This window comes from Megalopta genalis, chromosome 14 (assembly GCF_051020955.1).
Source record: "Megalopta genalis isolate 19385.01 chromosome 14, iyMegGena1_principal, whole genome shotgun sequence".
NCBI classification, from domain to species: Eukaryota; Metazoa; Arthropoda; class Insecta; order Hymenoptera; family Halictidae; genus Megalopta; species Megalopta genalis.
The window spans coordinates 2,290,457-2,307,344 of NC_135026.1; the positions used below are offsets into that span (position 1 = coordinate 2,290,457).

General features: G+C 49.0%; 1 protein-coding gene across 5 annotated transcripts in view; it reads right to left on the reverse strand.

Annotated features, from left to right (window-relative positions):
• Positions 1-16,888, reverse strand: part of LOC117225726 (uncharacterized) — a 380,710-nt gene that overhangs the window by 175,486 nt on the left and 188,336 nt on the right. Inside the window, exon 3 of one of the 5 annotated variants that reach the window (XM_076526220.1) lies at positions 2,113-2,222. The exons of the other annotated variants lie outside the window; for them this stretch is intronic. The gene's annotated coding sequence lies outside the window, so the exon portion shown is untranslated. The remainder of the gene's footprint in view (positions 1-2,112; positions 2,223-16,888) is intronic. 5 annotated transcript variants of the gene reach the window in all.

Consider the following 16,888-nt stretch of genomic DNA (forward strand, 5'->3'; position numbering starts at 1 on the left):
TCTCTTCCCAAATTGTCCATTTTTGTGCAGAATCTGAGCGTCAGTTAGGGAGACATTACTGAATTTAACCATGAATTACCGTGGTTTCTTTTTCAACACTGACAACGACGGATCGTTTTAACGCTTGTACAATTGACGAGGACGCTAATAATTCTCGGCTTTATTTGATAACTTTTTCAGAACTTATTATTGAAATTTCTAATAGAAATAGTTACATCGTGGAGGAAAATAACCTTCGAATCGTATCACGTGGCCTCCGAATTGCCTTCAATTGCCTCCGAATTGCTTCCAAATTGCCTCTAAATTTCCTCCGAATTGCCTCCGAATTGCCTGTAAATTTCCTCCGAATTGTCATCGAATTGCCTTCGAATCGTGTCACGTGGCCTCCGAATTGCTTTCGAATTGCCTTCAAATTACCTCCGAAGTGTCTCTGAATTGCCTTCGAATTGTGTCACGTGGCCTCCGAATTGCCACCGAATTGACTTCGAATTGACTTCGATTCGTAACTGTATTAAAGCTTTAATTACTGTGTTAGTTGGCCGCGATATTTATGACGAGAAAACGACGAAAGCCTTCAATTGCCTCCGAATTGTCTCCAAATTGCCGTAAACTTTCCTCGAATTCCCTTCGAATCGTGTCATGTGGCCTACGAATTGCTTCCGAATTGCCTTCAAATAGCGTTATGTAGCCTCCGAATTACTTCCGAATTGCCTTCGAATTACCTCCGAATTGTCTCCGAATTGCCTTCGAATCATGTCACGTGGCCTCCGAATTGCCTCCGAATTGTATTCGAATTGTATTCGAATTACCTCCGAATTGCCTTTGAATTGCCTTCGAATTGTCTCCGAATTGCCTTCGAATCGTGTCACGTGGCCTCCGAATTGCCTCCGAATTGTATTCGAATTGCCTTCGAATTGTCTTCGAATCGTGTCACGTGGCCTCCGAATTACTATACAAATTAGTTCGATCCGTTTCGATGCGGAACGCGCTCGAACGACAGAGACTTCTAAAGATCGAATACTCGAGACTGCGCGCCGTTAATAGCTCGTCGAATGAGAAAAGCGTTTACGGTTTCCGTTCGAGCGAGCCGCGCGCGGAAACCGATCAAAGAGTATCCCGGAGATTTCCGCGATGTCCGCGATGAGACGCGTCGCCTCGCGCGTGTTCACCGCGCGCGGCAATTTCGCGCAACATTGTCGGCACCGGCCATAAGCCGTGATCCAGCGATATAATAAGCTTTTTTCGGTCGAATGCTCGGCGCAGCGCGCGCTAAAACGCGGATCCGGCGGTACGGCGACTTTATAGCGGCACCGGGAGGAGAAAAAGGAAACGCGGAACGCCGCCGAGTTCTGACACACTTTATTGCTACGGCTTCGCCTCTTCACCTCCGCCTCCACCTCCTCCTCCACCTCCTCCGTCTCCTCCTCCTCCTCCGCCTCCTCCTCGCCCCGTTTCTACCTGCACTTTAACCAGCCGGCAGCTTCCTCGCGCAACTACTGCTTTTCTTCTGCCGGATACGACCCGGTTGCTTCGACGCGAAATTCCTGAACACGATTTCGAGTCGATTCCGAGTCGGATCTTCGAGCTATTTTTTCAGGGCTCGATCTGACATTTGCGCGGGATCTTTCGCCAAAAGTCGATCGATTTTTCGAGCAAACGTGGGGCGATGTACCGACGCGGTGCATCGATTACGATTCTTCCTTTTATCGAAACTTAATACCACTGTTTTACGAACGAAGGATTCTACTTTCTCCCAAAATTCGCCGCAACAGAATATTCAACGATAGCGTTACGGTGCGCTGAAAAGAGCGACTCGTTCAACTCGACGGAACGGAACTATATTCGCGCAGACTTCCAGCGATTTCGAGCGCAACGCGGCCCGTGGGAAACTCCATCGAATGAATTCCCTGTAAACGCGTATTTACGATCCGTATAACCGTGAATGAAAAAACTCGGAGCCCGCTCGGACTCGCCGAGCGTCGAAGAGCTCGCGTTTGCGCGGCGATTGCGCTCCGGATAACGGTCGGAATTTCGCGAGCCGGTTTGGCATCGTTCATCGATCGATCATAGATTTTCATTAGCCAGGTTAATTCGAGCAAGTAGACGGTGTACCTGGAAGGATCGACGGCCCGTCGGAGCGGCGCACCGGCGGTTCCCACGAGCATGTTCTTCTCCTCGAGCGGGATCGGTAACGAATCAATGTGCACGCCGTGGAAACTTACCTGGAACGAGCAAAAAAGCGAACGAAATTAGCTTGGTTATTCGAGCGGCCCGATTACCGGATTCAATCGATCGTATCGATCGCGACGCGACGCGGCCTCGGCTCGGCTCGGCTTGCCGCTGCTCGAAGCCGAGCGTTCGAAGCCCGAGGAGAGCTAAATTACCGATACGCTTGATCGACGACCTGTCTCAGAATTGGGGAGCATAACGTCCATATATCACCGCCGCCTTTTTCCCCGCGCGCGCGAATGAAATCGTAACGGCTCGTGTTTAATTCAACGATTGCGCCGCCGCTGAAATTCGGGGCTGAGGGATCCCCGATTTCAATTTTTATGAAAACAAATGTTCCACAAGAGTTCAGCGCGCTTTACGACGCGTGTAATTGCCCGATGAATTTAATCCTTTGCGGCAGATTTTTTGAAAAGCGTGAACTCGGACGATTTTTGCTAACGCAGGAACTGCTGCTAGGCACGCGTTTAATTATTTCTGTAATCGTTTCGACGAGTTCTAAATAGTTCCATTTGATTCGCGATTTAATAACGATGGCAACGATATCTGGCAACGGTGGAAGCAGCAACCACTATCGAATTGCCTTTGAATCGTGTCACGTGGCCCCTGAATTGCTTCTGAATTTCCTTCGAAATGCCTCCGAATTGTCTCCGAATTGCCTCCAAATTGCCTCCGAATTGACTTTGAATTGCCTTCGAATCGTGTCACGTGGCCACCGAATTGCCTCCGAATTGTATTCGAATTGCCTTCGAGTTGTGGCACGTGACATCCGAATTGTCTTCGAATTGCCTCTGAATTGTCTCAGAATTGCCTCCAAATTATCTTCGAATTGTCTTCAAATTGCCTCCAAATTGCCTCCGAATTGACTTCGAATTGTCTCCGAATTGCCTTCGAATCGTGTCACGTGGCCTCCGAATAATTACCTTCGAATTGTCTCCGAATTGTCTTCAACTTTTCTCCGGTTTGCCTCCGAATTGTCTTCGAATTGCCAACAACTATAAAAACGAGCCGCAAGGCTCGAATAATCGTATCTCCTCTTCCCAAATTCTCCATTTTCGTGCGCAATCTGTGCGTCAGTAAGGGAGACATTACCGTGCGAAGGCAGATAAATGTCGCGAACTGCCGGTCATCGATAGAACGGCGATAAAGCTGGTCGCCGATCCGATAAAGCGTACGAATCGATGCCCAGATCCGGGCCGATTTATCCGCTGGTTTTCCGTAAGTTAATATTACGTTCAACTGCACGCCGACGGAAAGTAAACCGCGCGGCATGCGCTTTCCTCGGTAAATATTTGCCCGATGAAGTGGCAGTTATCGTGCACAGCTACGCGTCGCGCTAGAATAGCTGGCCACGAATAAAGTGAAATATTTACTTTCGGCCGTCGTACGGAGCGCCAGCCGTTGCTTATCGTAATATCGTTCGCGTTCGAATCGTCTAGACGCGCGATCCGCGAATCGGCCGCCCCGATCTAACGAAATTTATCGGGCGACGTCGGTTTTCGGCGATTTATCGCCGCCGGATCGTTCTACAACAACGACAACGTTGGATTTATTTAAGCTTGTCGCGGCAAATATTTCAATGAAACAGGTTCCTCTAAAAATTTCTCCCGGAAACATTTTTATCGCACAATGCCCCATTAACTGCGAAACGAAAAGTTCCAAGATTCGATGATACGACAATTTCTTTCGATCATCCTGCGACGTTCGATAAACCGTTCGGAAGAAAAAGAGCTATATTTAAACAGCGTAATTGCTCGCCTCACCGACCGTAACCGTTTCGATATGTACACTCGACGTTATCGAATCGATACAGCGAGCTTCCGTTCGCGAACGCCCGCGATAAACCTCGAGTTCGTACCGCACGCTCCGGATCAAAGCTGGTTGTTATTATTTCGCGCAGCGTTGTTGATCATTTACGGTAAAATGATAGGTCGCCGGGCATAGCGTCGTCCGCCTAAACGCTGGATAACTCGAATTACACGGTCGATGAACGCGCGAGCACGGCACAATTCCCGTTACAGTAATGCCTCCCTTACTGACGCTCAGATTGTATACAAAAATGAACAATTTGGGAAGAGGAGACACGATTGTTCGAGCCTTGGAGCTCGCTTTTATAGTTGCTGACAATTCGAAGGCAATTTGGAAGCAATTCGGAAACAATTCGAAGACAATTCGGAGCCAATTCGGAGGTCACGTGACACAACTCGAAGGCAATTCGAAGGCAATTCGAAGGCAATTCGAATATGAATTCGAATACAATTCGGAAGCAATTCGAAGGCCATGTGACACAATTCGAAGGCAATTTGGATACAATTCGGAGGAAATTCGGAGGCCACGTAACACATCTCGAAGGCAATTCGGATGCAATTCGAAGGCCACATGACACTATTTGAAGGCAATTCGATGGCGATTCGGAGGCAATTTGGAGGTAATTGAAAGCATTTTGAAGGCAATTCAGAGACAATTCGAAGGCAATTCGGAAGCAATTCGGAGGCCACATGACACGATTTGAAATTTATTAACTATAAAAATAAATCGCGAGGCTCGAATAATCGTATCTCCTCTTCCCAAATTGTCCATTTTTCTGGAAAATCTGGGCGTCAATTAGAGAGACATTACTGTAATCCGAAATGTCCGCGCGTATCGCGTGTTCGTCGTCCAACAAAAAAATTCGAAACCTCGTCGGAACCTTCTTGCTTCTTGCGAGTTGGATTCACTGATATTTCGTCTATCGAACGGAGAACGTATTTTTCGCGATTGCGACGCGACGGCCGGGGTCAGGACCTATCCGATGACCCAAAATTGGCCGGCGGTGATCCAAAATTGACGCTGAGATTATCCAGAAAAATGGACAATTTGAGAAGAGTAGATACGATTATTCGAACCTTCCGCGGTTCGTTTTTATAGTCTCGAATTGTCAACAATTATAAAAACGAGCTGCATGGCTCGAATAATCGTATCTCCACTTGACAAGTTGTCCGTCTTCGCGGATAATCTGAGCGTCAGTAAGAGAGACATAACTGTAATTGGCAAACGATCGCGCGTCGCAACTGTAGAACCGAGTGGAACTTGTTCCACGGCACGGAAACGTTCCGATTGATTCCGACTTTAGTCGATGGGACCGACGCGGGTGCTGCCCGGCTCGCAATAAACGGAAGCGTTTTCGGTTGAATGTTTTAACGACGCGCGCGGCGGCCGCGCTTGTTACTATTCCGTCGGTATCTCGCGAGCGATAAATCTCGTAGCGTCGGCTCGTGTAAAAAGTAAAAACGGTTTTCACGTTCGGCCGCGGCGCAAACGTTCCCCGTCCGGGACACAAAGGAAGAGGAGAGGGGGGAGAGAGGGGGAGACGGTCCTGCGGCGTCCGGCCTCGCTGGGTAAACGGCTGCCCGGCCGCGGCCGGCCCGTGATTAAAGGGAATGGAATGGAGAAACGGCCACGTAAGTTCCGAGTTCGAAACCGACCGTCATCCTCTGCCGCTCTCTCTCTCTCTCTCTCTCTCTCTCTCTCTCTCTCTCTCTCTCGTGCTAGCTACTAACTCTTTTGATTCCTGGTGCTCGAGTTTCTGCTGGTAATTAAATCCCGAGCTCCATCACTGCCTCGCCTCGCGCGGAACTCCCGAGCTTTGAGCTCGCAAAGTCCGCGAACTATTGAACGCGAACCAATTACCGTAACTAATTAGCCATTCGAGCTTTCCAGCTTTCGAGTTGCCGCTAAACCCCGTTAGTGTTGCCGGGAAGACCGGCGCGGCGGGTCGCGTGAGCTCGCACTCTCTCTCTCTCTCTCTCTCTCTTGCGCGCGCGCCCGCGCACGCATTCGCATGTCTCCCTCCGTTGCTTGGGCCGTTCATTACCGCCGGAAAAACCATGAATCGCGGCGTAACCTTCGCCGCCGCAAGTCGGGAGACCTTGATCGCCGATAGACACACCTGCGCCGATCGAAATCGCGATCGCGATCGCGCCGAACGCTGCACGCGAGGTCAATTTAAATAGTATGTTGTACTATTAATTGGACCGTGTGTTATATTATGGATTGAACCGTAATTTATATTGTAATGTGAACCATAAGTTGTACTGTAAATTGTGCCGTAAGTTATACTATAAATTGAACCATAAGTTATACTATAAACTGAACTGTAAATTGAACCGTATGTTGATCTATGGAGTTGAACCACAAGTTGAACTATAAGTTGAACTATAAGTTAAACCGTGAGTTGATTTATAAGTTGAACGATAACTTGAATTGTAAGTTGATCAATGAGTTGAACCACAAGTTGAACTATAAGTTGAATTATAAGTTGATCTATGAGTTGAACCACAAGTTGAACTATACTTTAAACCGTGAGTTGATTTATGAATTGAACGACAACTTGAACTGTAAGTTGAACCGTAAGTTGATCTATGGAGTTGAACCATAAGTTGAATCGTAAGTTGATCTATGAGTTGAACCACAAGTTGAACTCTAAATTGATCTATGAGTTGAATCACAAGTTTAACTATAAGTTGATCTATGAGTTGAACCACAAGTTGAACTATACTTTCAACCGTGAGTTGATTTATGTGTTGAACGACAACTTGAACTCTAAGTTGAATCGTAAGTTGATTTATGAGTTGAACGACAACTTGAACTGTAAGTTGAACCGTAAGTTGATCTATGAGTTGAACCACAAGTTGAACTATAGATTAACTGTTAGTTGAACCATAAGTTGATTTATGAATTGAATCACAAGTTGAACTATAAATTGAACTGTTAGTTGAACCGTAAGTTGATTTATGAATTGAATCACAAGTTGAACTATAAATTGAACTGTTAGTTGAACCGTAAGTTGATCTATGAGTTGAACCACAACTTGATCTATAAGCTGAATTGTAAGTTGATTTATGAATTGAATCAGAACTTGAACTAAAAAATGGACCGTAAGTTGCTTTATGAATTGAATCACAAGTTGAACTATAAGTTGAACCGTAAGTTGCTTTATGAATTGAACTACAACTTGAACCGTAAGTTGATCTACGAGTTGAACGACAACTTGAACTATCCAAGACGAACTATACAAGTTGAACTAAAAAATGTCAAGTTCCGAATCGAATTTAGTCAACGATACGTCTACAGCCGAGTTTGTAGAACAGACGCGGGTCAGGTGCGTCGAAACCTAGCAGAACGCGCATCAAAAATGAAAATCGTGTTGCTGGCGAGGATATCGTTTTCGAAATTCCTTCCCTCGGGAGCCGGGCCCGCCTTCGGACAGAGCGTCCGCCTTCCCCGCAATCCGTGCAGGAAAAGATTGCGCCGCGAGGGTCGACGAAATACGGTACGGCCGGGTGTCTGTCTATGGGTGCGCGTGTGCGTGCACCGTTGAGAGCGGGACCGAGAGAGGGAGAGAGAGAGAGAGAGAGAGCACGTGTCAGTGGGGTGCACCGTCGTCCTCGTGTGCGTGTCGTCGATGGGGAGGCGAAGGGAGACGCAAGGGTGAACGCACTCGGTGCACCGCGCGCGACTACCAAAGCGGCCGAGAGCTAGACAGAGATAAATAGACGGAGAAATAGAGAGAGCTAGAGAGAGCGAAAGCGAGAGAGAGAGAGAGAGAGAGAGAGCGAGAGAGGCGGCCAGGGAGAAGCCACCGATGCGAAGCCGAGAGAAAGGGAGAGGCAGAGAGACGGAGAGAGTAGACCGGGACGAAACGTTGGGATAGGGGAGGGAGGGGCGGTCGGAGGGAGAGCCAGCGATCGTGAAAGTGAGGTGCAGCCATCGATCCGGCCGCGCTCGTGCGCCGAAACGGTAAATGGCCGTTCGGCAACTCTCCACCCTCCTCGGCTTTCGACTTCTCGATCCTCTCCGCGTCCCGACGCGACTCGCCGCGACGGTTTCGCCGAAACTTCGCGTTCCCTGTTCCCCGTCGCTCGGACCTTTGATGCGGTAACGCGCCGCACGGGCCCGAATTCATCCTAAACGCGTTATGCACTAGTTTCATTCCGAAACTCCGCTCGCGATCGGCGACGTTCCGCGAGACATCGGACACCTCGCGGCGCGCGATCGAATTTTCGATCCCTTTTCTCGAATTCTCAAACGTTCAACGATTCTCCGGCACTCTATTTTTTGGTACTATTATAAAATCGAATTCGCGCAGACGATCGGTGCTTCTTTGGAAATACACAAAGATCGCGATCGAAAATTGTTTCGCGATTGTAGCAGAGGAACTCTGTTGAAATCGTGGCAAAAGGGTCGCGGACTCGGAGCAATTCTCACTTCGGTTAGCTTCGGGAATTCCATAGAAGAGAGAGAGAGAGAGAGAGAGAGAGAGAGAGAGAAAGAGAGTCCGGGGTTTACGGCCCGTAGAAAGTTCGATAAGTATGGAGCAAGTGGTACGAGCGTTTTTCCCCCGTCGAGCGAGTGGCTCGTGAAACCTGCTAGACGATATCCGGATCAGGTGCTGCCACGCAATTTACGGGACATAAAGGAACGATCGAGAGCGATCCCTCCTTTGATCGAGCGAAACGGGAGACCGCCTCTAACGGACGGAATAAAAGAAACAAGTGGGACGTCTTCTCGCGAATAATACGATCCGCCCGCGCGCCCTAAACCGCTCCCCCCGTTCCGAAATCATTGGTGTTCTCCCCCTTTCTTGAATTTACGAATTATAGTTATATCTTACGCTCGATCGTAGAATTTACGCTGTATTTGAAATATAATCGTGATGCTTTATACAGGATGTCCCAAAATTATGTTGCTTTAGGAAACGATGGGTTCCCGAGGTCATTTGGAGCAACTTTTTCCTTTGCGAAAATGCGATCCGCGGCTTCGTTTACGAGTTATCGACGAAAAACGCTGTCCAATCGGCCAGCGCGGCGGGGGTTCGCCCCTGCGGCCAATGTCGTGTCGCGTCGGCCGTATGACTCAGCGAGTATGGTCGCGCCGTATGGTCGCGAGGGCGGGGCACCAGCCGCGCGCGATCTCTCATTGGTCGGTGTTTTTCGCCGATAACTCGTAAACGAAGCCTCGTAGAACATTTTCGCTAAGGAAAAAGTTGCTTCAAATAACCTAAGGAATCCCTCGTTTCCCGGAAGTACCATAATTTTGGGATACCCCGGATATCCCGAGAATTACGCCCCTAATGATTGCACGTTCGCGTGAACGACGAACTTTCCTCCGCTATGCTAACTGTTCTTTAAAGCTCTCGGCCGGCGAACGGCAGAAGCGTAGAAAATCCGCAGTGGTTACCTACGATAATCAACGCGGTCCGTTCTAGCGCGGCCGAACACGCCGGCGTAGAAATTAGGTCGGGTCGGAAATAGTTACCGGAGCGGCCGGCGAATATTTCGCGAATAACGACGACAGCAATTAAACTTCACGGCGAGCGTTAAATTCGATAATGGCCGAGCGGCTAGATAAAAATAATTCGTCTTTAAACCCGGCGGCTCGAGCGAAAACCAGGCTCGGAATCGACGATGCCGGCAACTCGAGTGTTAGTATGCTTATGGCAGCTAATTACTTTTTCGTGTCACGGTTAAAATGTTTCGCATACGACACGCGCTACTTCGGAACAAATTCTTTAATCTTCCAAGTTCAAATTCTTTTTAAGTGCAGAGGGTAGCTAATCTTTACTCCGAAAATCCGGAGACAATTCGCGCAGCTTGGGACTCGAAATTTTGGAGCTTTCTCGCTCGAAATCTATCAAAAGTCTGTGGATCCGTGAAACAAAGTCCGTACAGTTTCCCCTTCAATTTTGACGGCGCTTTCGGAATCGCTTTCGGCCGGCGCCGGTTGCGCAACGCGGAGCGTGCATTCCGCCGTGCACCGTGGCAAGGAAAAACTAGTGCGCGCGGAAGGTTGACAAGGTCGCAGCCTTGACCGCGTGCACCGGCGCGGCGTGCGCGGATTGCGGCGGATCGCAGCGGAAGCGGCGTCCTTGAACACGTGTATCGCATCATCGCCGTTGCTCCTGAACCGCACGACCATTGTCGTGACCCGAGCTCTAATGTCGTCGATCCCGCCGGGATTTCGCGACGCGGCCGACCGGCCGAGAGCGAGCATGCACGAGCAGGAGCGCGAAAGAGAGAAAGAGAGAGAGAGAGAAAGAGAGAGAGATCTAGATAAAGAGCTGGTGTGCGAGCGGGACGAGCAGGTTCGGTTAACGAGGCGTCTTTCTTCGAGTTCGATCCGCGGCGCGTCCTTTCTAAAGCCGCTTCGGCAATTACTATCGCGACGAGCACAACGCGAGCCGAAGCGGAGCGGAGCGGTGCGGAGCGGAGCCGTTCCTCGCATTCACGACTCGGCTCGGCTCGACGCGACGCACCCGGCAGTTTGCTCCTGAAAAGGCGACACCCGGGACATCCGACGGGGCTGTTAAAGCTCGCACAAAAGGAAGGGAGAGACCCGATTCACCGGGCGGACGTTTCGCGCGATTTATCTGCCGCGATTAATTCAACCGCCCCTCGGTGTTGCTCTTAATTGGATTACCGCGTTTCTGGAGCGCGGCCTGGCACATTGTCCCCGAAAGTGATCGACGAGCCGACGGCCGACCGGCCCCGGAACGTGATTTTCGTTCAATTTTCCAGCGGATTTCAAACCGGCGCGGCGCACCGTTCGCCTTCTTTTTAACCCTCGTTCGGATTTATCCGCTCGTCGTCGCAATTCATTCGGGGACCCGGCGGAAGGGCGCGTTTCGAACGGTCTCAGCCGTTGTCGAAAGCCTCTGCTTTTCGAATAATTAGGAGGATAATTCGTTTCGGCTCGTCGACGTCGCGCCGCGAAAGTTATCCGAACCGCGCGCGAGAGAGCTGCGTTCGAAGACGATAAGCTCTGCCTCCGCGGAATGACTGCGGTCTCGTGAGATCATTTCTCGCTCCGTCCGATCGCCGGCGATGACTCATATCGACGTCTGCGCAGATGTTCGCGCGAATCGCCGCTATGACGGATCACGAGAAATGCGAACCGATCGCGGAGTTTTCTGTGATCTCTGAGTAAGTTATACTATAAATTGAACCGTAAGTTATACTATAAACTGAACTGTAAGTTGAACCGTAAGTTGATCTATGAGTTGAAGCACAAGTTGAACTATAAGTTGAACTGTAAGTTGATCTACGAGTTGAACCACAAGTTGAACTATACTTTAAACCGTGAGTTGATTTATGAGTTGAACGACAACTTGAACTGTAAGTTGAACCGTGAGTTGATCTATGGAGTTGAACCACAAGTTGAACTATAAGTTGATCTATGAGTTGAACAACAAGTCGAACTATAAGTTGAACTGTAAGTTGAATCGTAAGTTGATCTACGAGTTGAACGACAAGTCGAACTATAAGTTGAACTATAAGTTGATCTATGAGCTGAACCACAAGTTGAACAATACTTTAAATCGTGAGTTGATTTATGAGTTGAACGACAACTTGAACTCTAAGTTGAACCGTAAGTTGATTTATGGGTTGAACGACAAAAAAGAAACTTGAACTCTAAGTTGAACCATAAGTTGATTTATGAGTTGAACCACAAGTTGAACTATAAGTTGATCTATGAGTTGAACAACAAGTCGAACTATAAGTTGAACCGTAAGTTAATCTATGAGTTGAAGCATAAGCTGAACTATAAGTTGAACTATAAGTTAAACCGTGAGTTGATTTATGAGTTGAACGACAACTTGAATTGTAAGTTGATCAATGAGTTGAACCACAAGTTGAACTATAAGTTGAACCGTAAGTTGATCTACGAATTGAACCACTACGACGTGATCTCTAAGTAGATTTTTCCAACGTTCGCGAACGGACATTCGGAATCGATTGTCGAGCCTCGTCGAAGCGGCGACGGAAGGCAGAAAGATAGAGGGAAGCGTTTATTTATCCGTAGAACAAACGAAAGTCTTACATTTTTCGCTTTTTTCGCAGTCGCGTTGCCCGTCGTTCGCGGAAAACTCGCGAAGTTATTACAATCGGAGCCTCGATTCAAATTTCGGATCGCGAGCTTCTCGAACTTTAAGAACACCGATTTAAGAACACCGAAAGCTTCGTTCTTTTCGAGCGGATTCGCAAACTTCCGAATCGAAACAGCGTGTTCGGAACGATCGCGCGATCAACTGCGAGCGCCGGCGATCGATCGGAAATTGCGAGGTCGCCGCTCGGAATCGAGCGTCGAAACAGAATGATATCCGAATGTTCTGCCACGATTCGTTAACTTTCGATCGTCCGCGGCCCCGTTTCGAAGGGAACGCAGCCAGCGGACGGTTAAGTACCGCCGCGACTGCTGAAGGAGGACTTGTTGCATCCGCGCGGAGACACAATGAACGATGACCTTTGCCGCGCGCGATGCGTCGCAGCTCCCTTGATAAATTGGTATCGTAAATTATCGTAATATTAATTGAAGCGTCGCTCGGCGATCCGGGCCAACCTGCGGACTTCGGACCGAGAGATCTTCGGCGGCCCCTCGGTTTTCATTCGCGCGCCGCTCCGAAGGTCGCTCGTGTCACGACCGCATCGTTTTATCGCATTTCATACCCGATTAATGGACCGGCAATAGCCGTCGATTTCGAGGGAAAGCCGCTCCCTCGTCTCGCTCTGTTCAACGTCTTTTTAAAGGAGTTTAAACGGCGGCCCATCCACTTTCGGCAGATATTTCGCGCCGATGACGCGAAGAACGAGCGGCTTAAATCGCGTCCATCATCGAAGGTGACGGCCAGCTCGGTTGCTCGGCGGAACAAACGCGGGGCAAAGTTATTAACAATAACGGCGCGATGTTTACTGCACGGTGTCCGCGATAAATTGGACCGCGAACAACCGTATTTCGCAAGTCCGCGCGCCGCGCGCCGCACGCCGCGGACAACGGAGCGACCTCGCATTCCCGATTCCAGCGGTCGCCGGCGAGTTTCCTCGACTGGTCGCTAAATAACACGCTCGGTCATATAGAGTTTCCTCGAACGAGCGTGCGCCGTGCTCGGAAATAGCGATGCCTCGCGCGGCGAACAGCGCCGAGCTGCGACCAGAAAAACTGACTAAGCGCGTAACTGCGAGCCGATGCGAGCCAGCGCGTTTATTATATTAAAAAAACAGGTATCCACAATTTTTAAATAAAACATAAACTACCCGTTTGTTCGGCCAAATTGATCTCGTCGCCTTCGAAATAGGAATTATGGGACACGGAGTAACAAAGATCAATGACGTTTTATCAGAGCTTATTGGAAATATGAAATTTTGTAGTGTAGAATAGTAGACACTGAAATATTCGCACAAGCAAATACGATTTGGAAATGCTATTTCGTTCGATTTTTGAACGAAGAGATGAAACGGCATTTCGAAATACAGTAATGTCTCCCTTACTGACGGTCAGATTGTCCACAAAAATGGACAATTTGGGAAGAGGCGATACGATTGTTCGAGCCTTGGAGTTCGTTTTTCTAGTTGTTGACAATTCCAAGGCAATTCGAATTGTTGGCCTCCGAATTGCTTCTGAATTGCCTTCGAATTGCCTCCGAATTACCATCCAATTGCCTCCGAATTTCCATCGAATTGTATTCGAATTGACTTCAAATTGCCTTCGAGTTGCGCCACGTGGCTTCCAAATTGCCATCGAATTGCCTTCAAATAGTGTCATGTGGCCTCCGAATTGCTTCCGAATTGCCTCCGAATTGCTTCCGAATTGCCTCCGAATTGCCTTCGAATCGTGTCACATGGCCTCCGAATTGCCTCCGAATTGTATTCGAATTGCCTTCGAGTTGTGTCACGTGGCTTTCGATTTGCCATCGAATTGCCTTCAAATAGTGTCATGTGGCCTCCGAATTACTTCCGAATTGTCTTCGAATTGCCTCCGAATTGTCTCAGAATTGACTTCGAATCGTGTCACGTGGCCTCCGAGTTGCCACCGAATTGCATCCGAATCGTATTCGAATTGCCTTCGAATTGTCTTCGAGTTGAGTCACGTGACCTCCAAATTGCCTCCGAATTGTCTTCGAATTGCTTCCGAATTGCTTCGGAATTGCCTACGAATTGTCAAGAATTACAAAAACGAGCCGCAAGGCTCGAATAAACGTATCTCCTCTTCCCAAATTGTCCATTTTTCTGCAGGATCCGAGCATCAGTTAGGGAGACAATCGCCCTCTGGAAACAATTCGATAAATTCATCTGAAAATATATTGCTATCAAAAATAGAGGAAATCTAAATGAATTCAACGTTGCAATTTATTACTTTTTACAAGGCAACACGGACGAGTCGCTGTTAACGGCACGATCATCGTTAAAAATGAGAACGTCCATCCGACGCAGAAAGTTCGCAACGGCGAGCAAGTGCGAGCACGAGCGAGCAGGAGCGAGCAGGAGCGAGTAAAAGCCGAGCGAGGGGGACGCCCGTCCCACGAGGAAATTACAAGACTGGCAGTGACAAGCGCCTTTCTCGTTTTCGTTTCCACGAACGCGATTTCACGTGGCGGCGTGGCTGGCTCGTGCGTGTCGCGTGATTTTATCCGGCGAGCCTCGTTACCCCGTCTCCTCTCCTCTCTCTTCTTGTCCCTCTCCTTTTAGCTTCTTTTCCGTTCTCGACGCATCGCGTCGCCTTCTATCGTCCCCGCGAATCTTCGTGTGCCCGCGAAAAAATAACCAGCCACGGAGAAACAGCACCGAGTTACGGGACGCACCGGCTCGGATACGGGTTTGGTTTCGCGGCCCAGCGACGACGAGCGAGCCGCTGCACCGTGTCAAAGGTTTCGCGATCTCCGGGCTTCGCTTTCGCGGCCTCTGTCATCCGGCCGATCGTCTATTTTGCCCAGCTGACGGTTCCTTCGCTCGAAGTAGGGCTTCGCTCTTCGCGCGATCTTTCTTCGCGGGGCGTCGCGAGCCTTCTTTCGATTTTCTGCTGCACTCGATGCACTTCGCTTCGCGGTTTAACGCTTCGCCTACCGGCTATTCTCTGATCGGAGAGCTGTAGATCGCAGAACCACGATTGCAAATCTATTAAAAATATTTTATTTTATTTGTATATGGCTGAAGATCCGATAACGGGACGAAAGCGAGAAGGGAGCATTTTCGCGAGCGGAAGTTCCTTAATTTTCCGTCTCGCCGCAGGTCGCGGGACGCGTTTGACACTCTGTCCTGCAGCAACCCTCGGGCGCCTGGTGAACTTTCAGCAAACATTACGATCAGACGTGGCGAGATCGTCACGGAGCCCCGAATAAACTGTTGATTCGTGCCACCCGCAGCTCCGGCTCCTGCGAATTGCTCGAGGTTTCTTGCCCTCGCGTCGTGTCCCATCGCGTCGCCTAACCTCCCGGCCCGTTTGTCTTACTTATCCGCCCGCTCCTTGTAATTTCTCTGCCGCGCCCGGACGCCCCTGGCATCGGCGTAGAGTCGATCGTTTTCGCGTAAAAAGCCTCGTCATTTTATTCCGGCATCCCGCTTGGCGCGTGCACGGCTCCCCCCTTCGTGCATTTCTACGACTTTTCATCCTAATTTTCGCAAGCTCGAATACTTGCTTTGCACGGGAATTATATTTTTTTAATTGCGCAGGCAATTTATAGCAAATAGAAAGTTCTTTGTACTTTAACGTTTGCACAGGGTGCCCCGAAATTATGTTACTCCCGAACTTATGTTAATTACTACTTAATGAGAGGTTCCCGAGGGACACCCGGTATACTCTAATATACCATAGACGATGTTTTCCTTTCGACGTATGTATATTACTTAAAATATACGGCGCGGGAGTCAGATTTACACCGTCGTTCGAACGCTTTCGTCGCCGTTTGCGCAAGTGCGAAGTTCATTATTATTATACATATAGAATTCGCCCGCTTCCGACACACGCAGCTAAAAGCCCGCGGGTCTCTGACCAGCTCGGTGATATTCTGTGCCGGTGCCAACTTTTCGCTTCTATCTTCGACTTCCTGCGCGGCGGCCTGATCATAACACCTCGTAAATAAACTATAACGCCGAGCGGTAACACGCGACTCCGTCGTCGCGGTCGGAACAATGCGTCTTCGACGAGAATTCGGCCCTAAAATTTCTAGATTTTTGTTCGTTCGCGTTCGAAGGCAATTCGGAAGCAATTCGGAGGCCACATGACACGATTCGAAGACAATTCGATGACAATTCGGAGGCAATTCGACGGTCACGTGACACAACTCGAAGGCAATTCGAATACAATTCAGAGGCAATTCGGAGACTACGTGACACAATTCGAAGGCAATTATAAAAACGAGCTGCAAGGCTCAAATAATCGTATCTCCTCTTCTCAAATTGTCCATTATTGTGGAAAAATCTGAACGTCAGTAAGGGAGACATTACAGTAGTTGCGAATCCAAATGAACCGCCATCGTAGGCGTCTAGACGTCCACTAGACGTCTATCGTCTTTTAGACTATACATTCTCTATCGTAGGATACTTTTGACATAATCGCCTAAACCCTGTTCCCCGGTTCGACCACCCTGGTCACCCATCTTGCGCACCCAACGAGAAAATACCGCGTTGCATTAACCAGACTGGTTATCGAGCACCCTTTCCGAAGGCGACGCAGCTCGTTGCAAGGTACACTAATATCTCCCTGACGCTCAGGTTGTGTACAGAAATGGACAATTTGGGAAGAGGAGATACGATTGTTCGAGCCTTGCAGCTCGTTTTTATAATTGTTGACAATTCGAAGGCAATTTGGAAGCAATTCGGAAACAATTCGAAGACAATTCGGAGCCAAT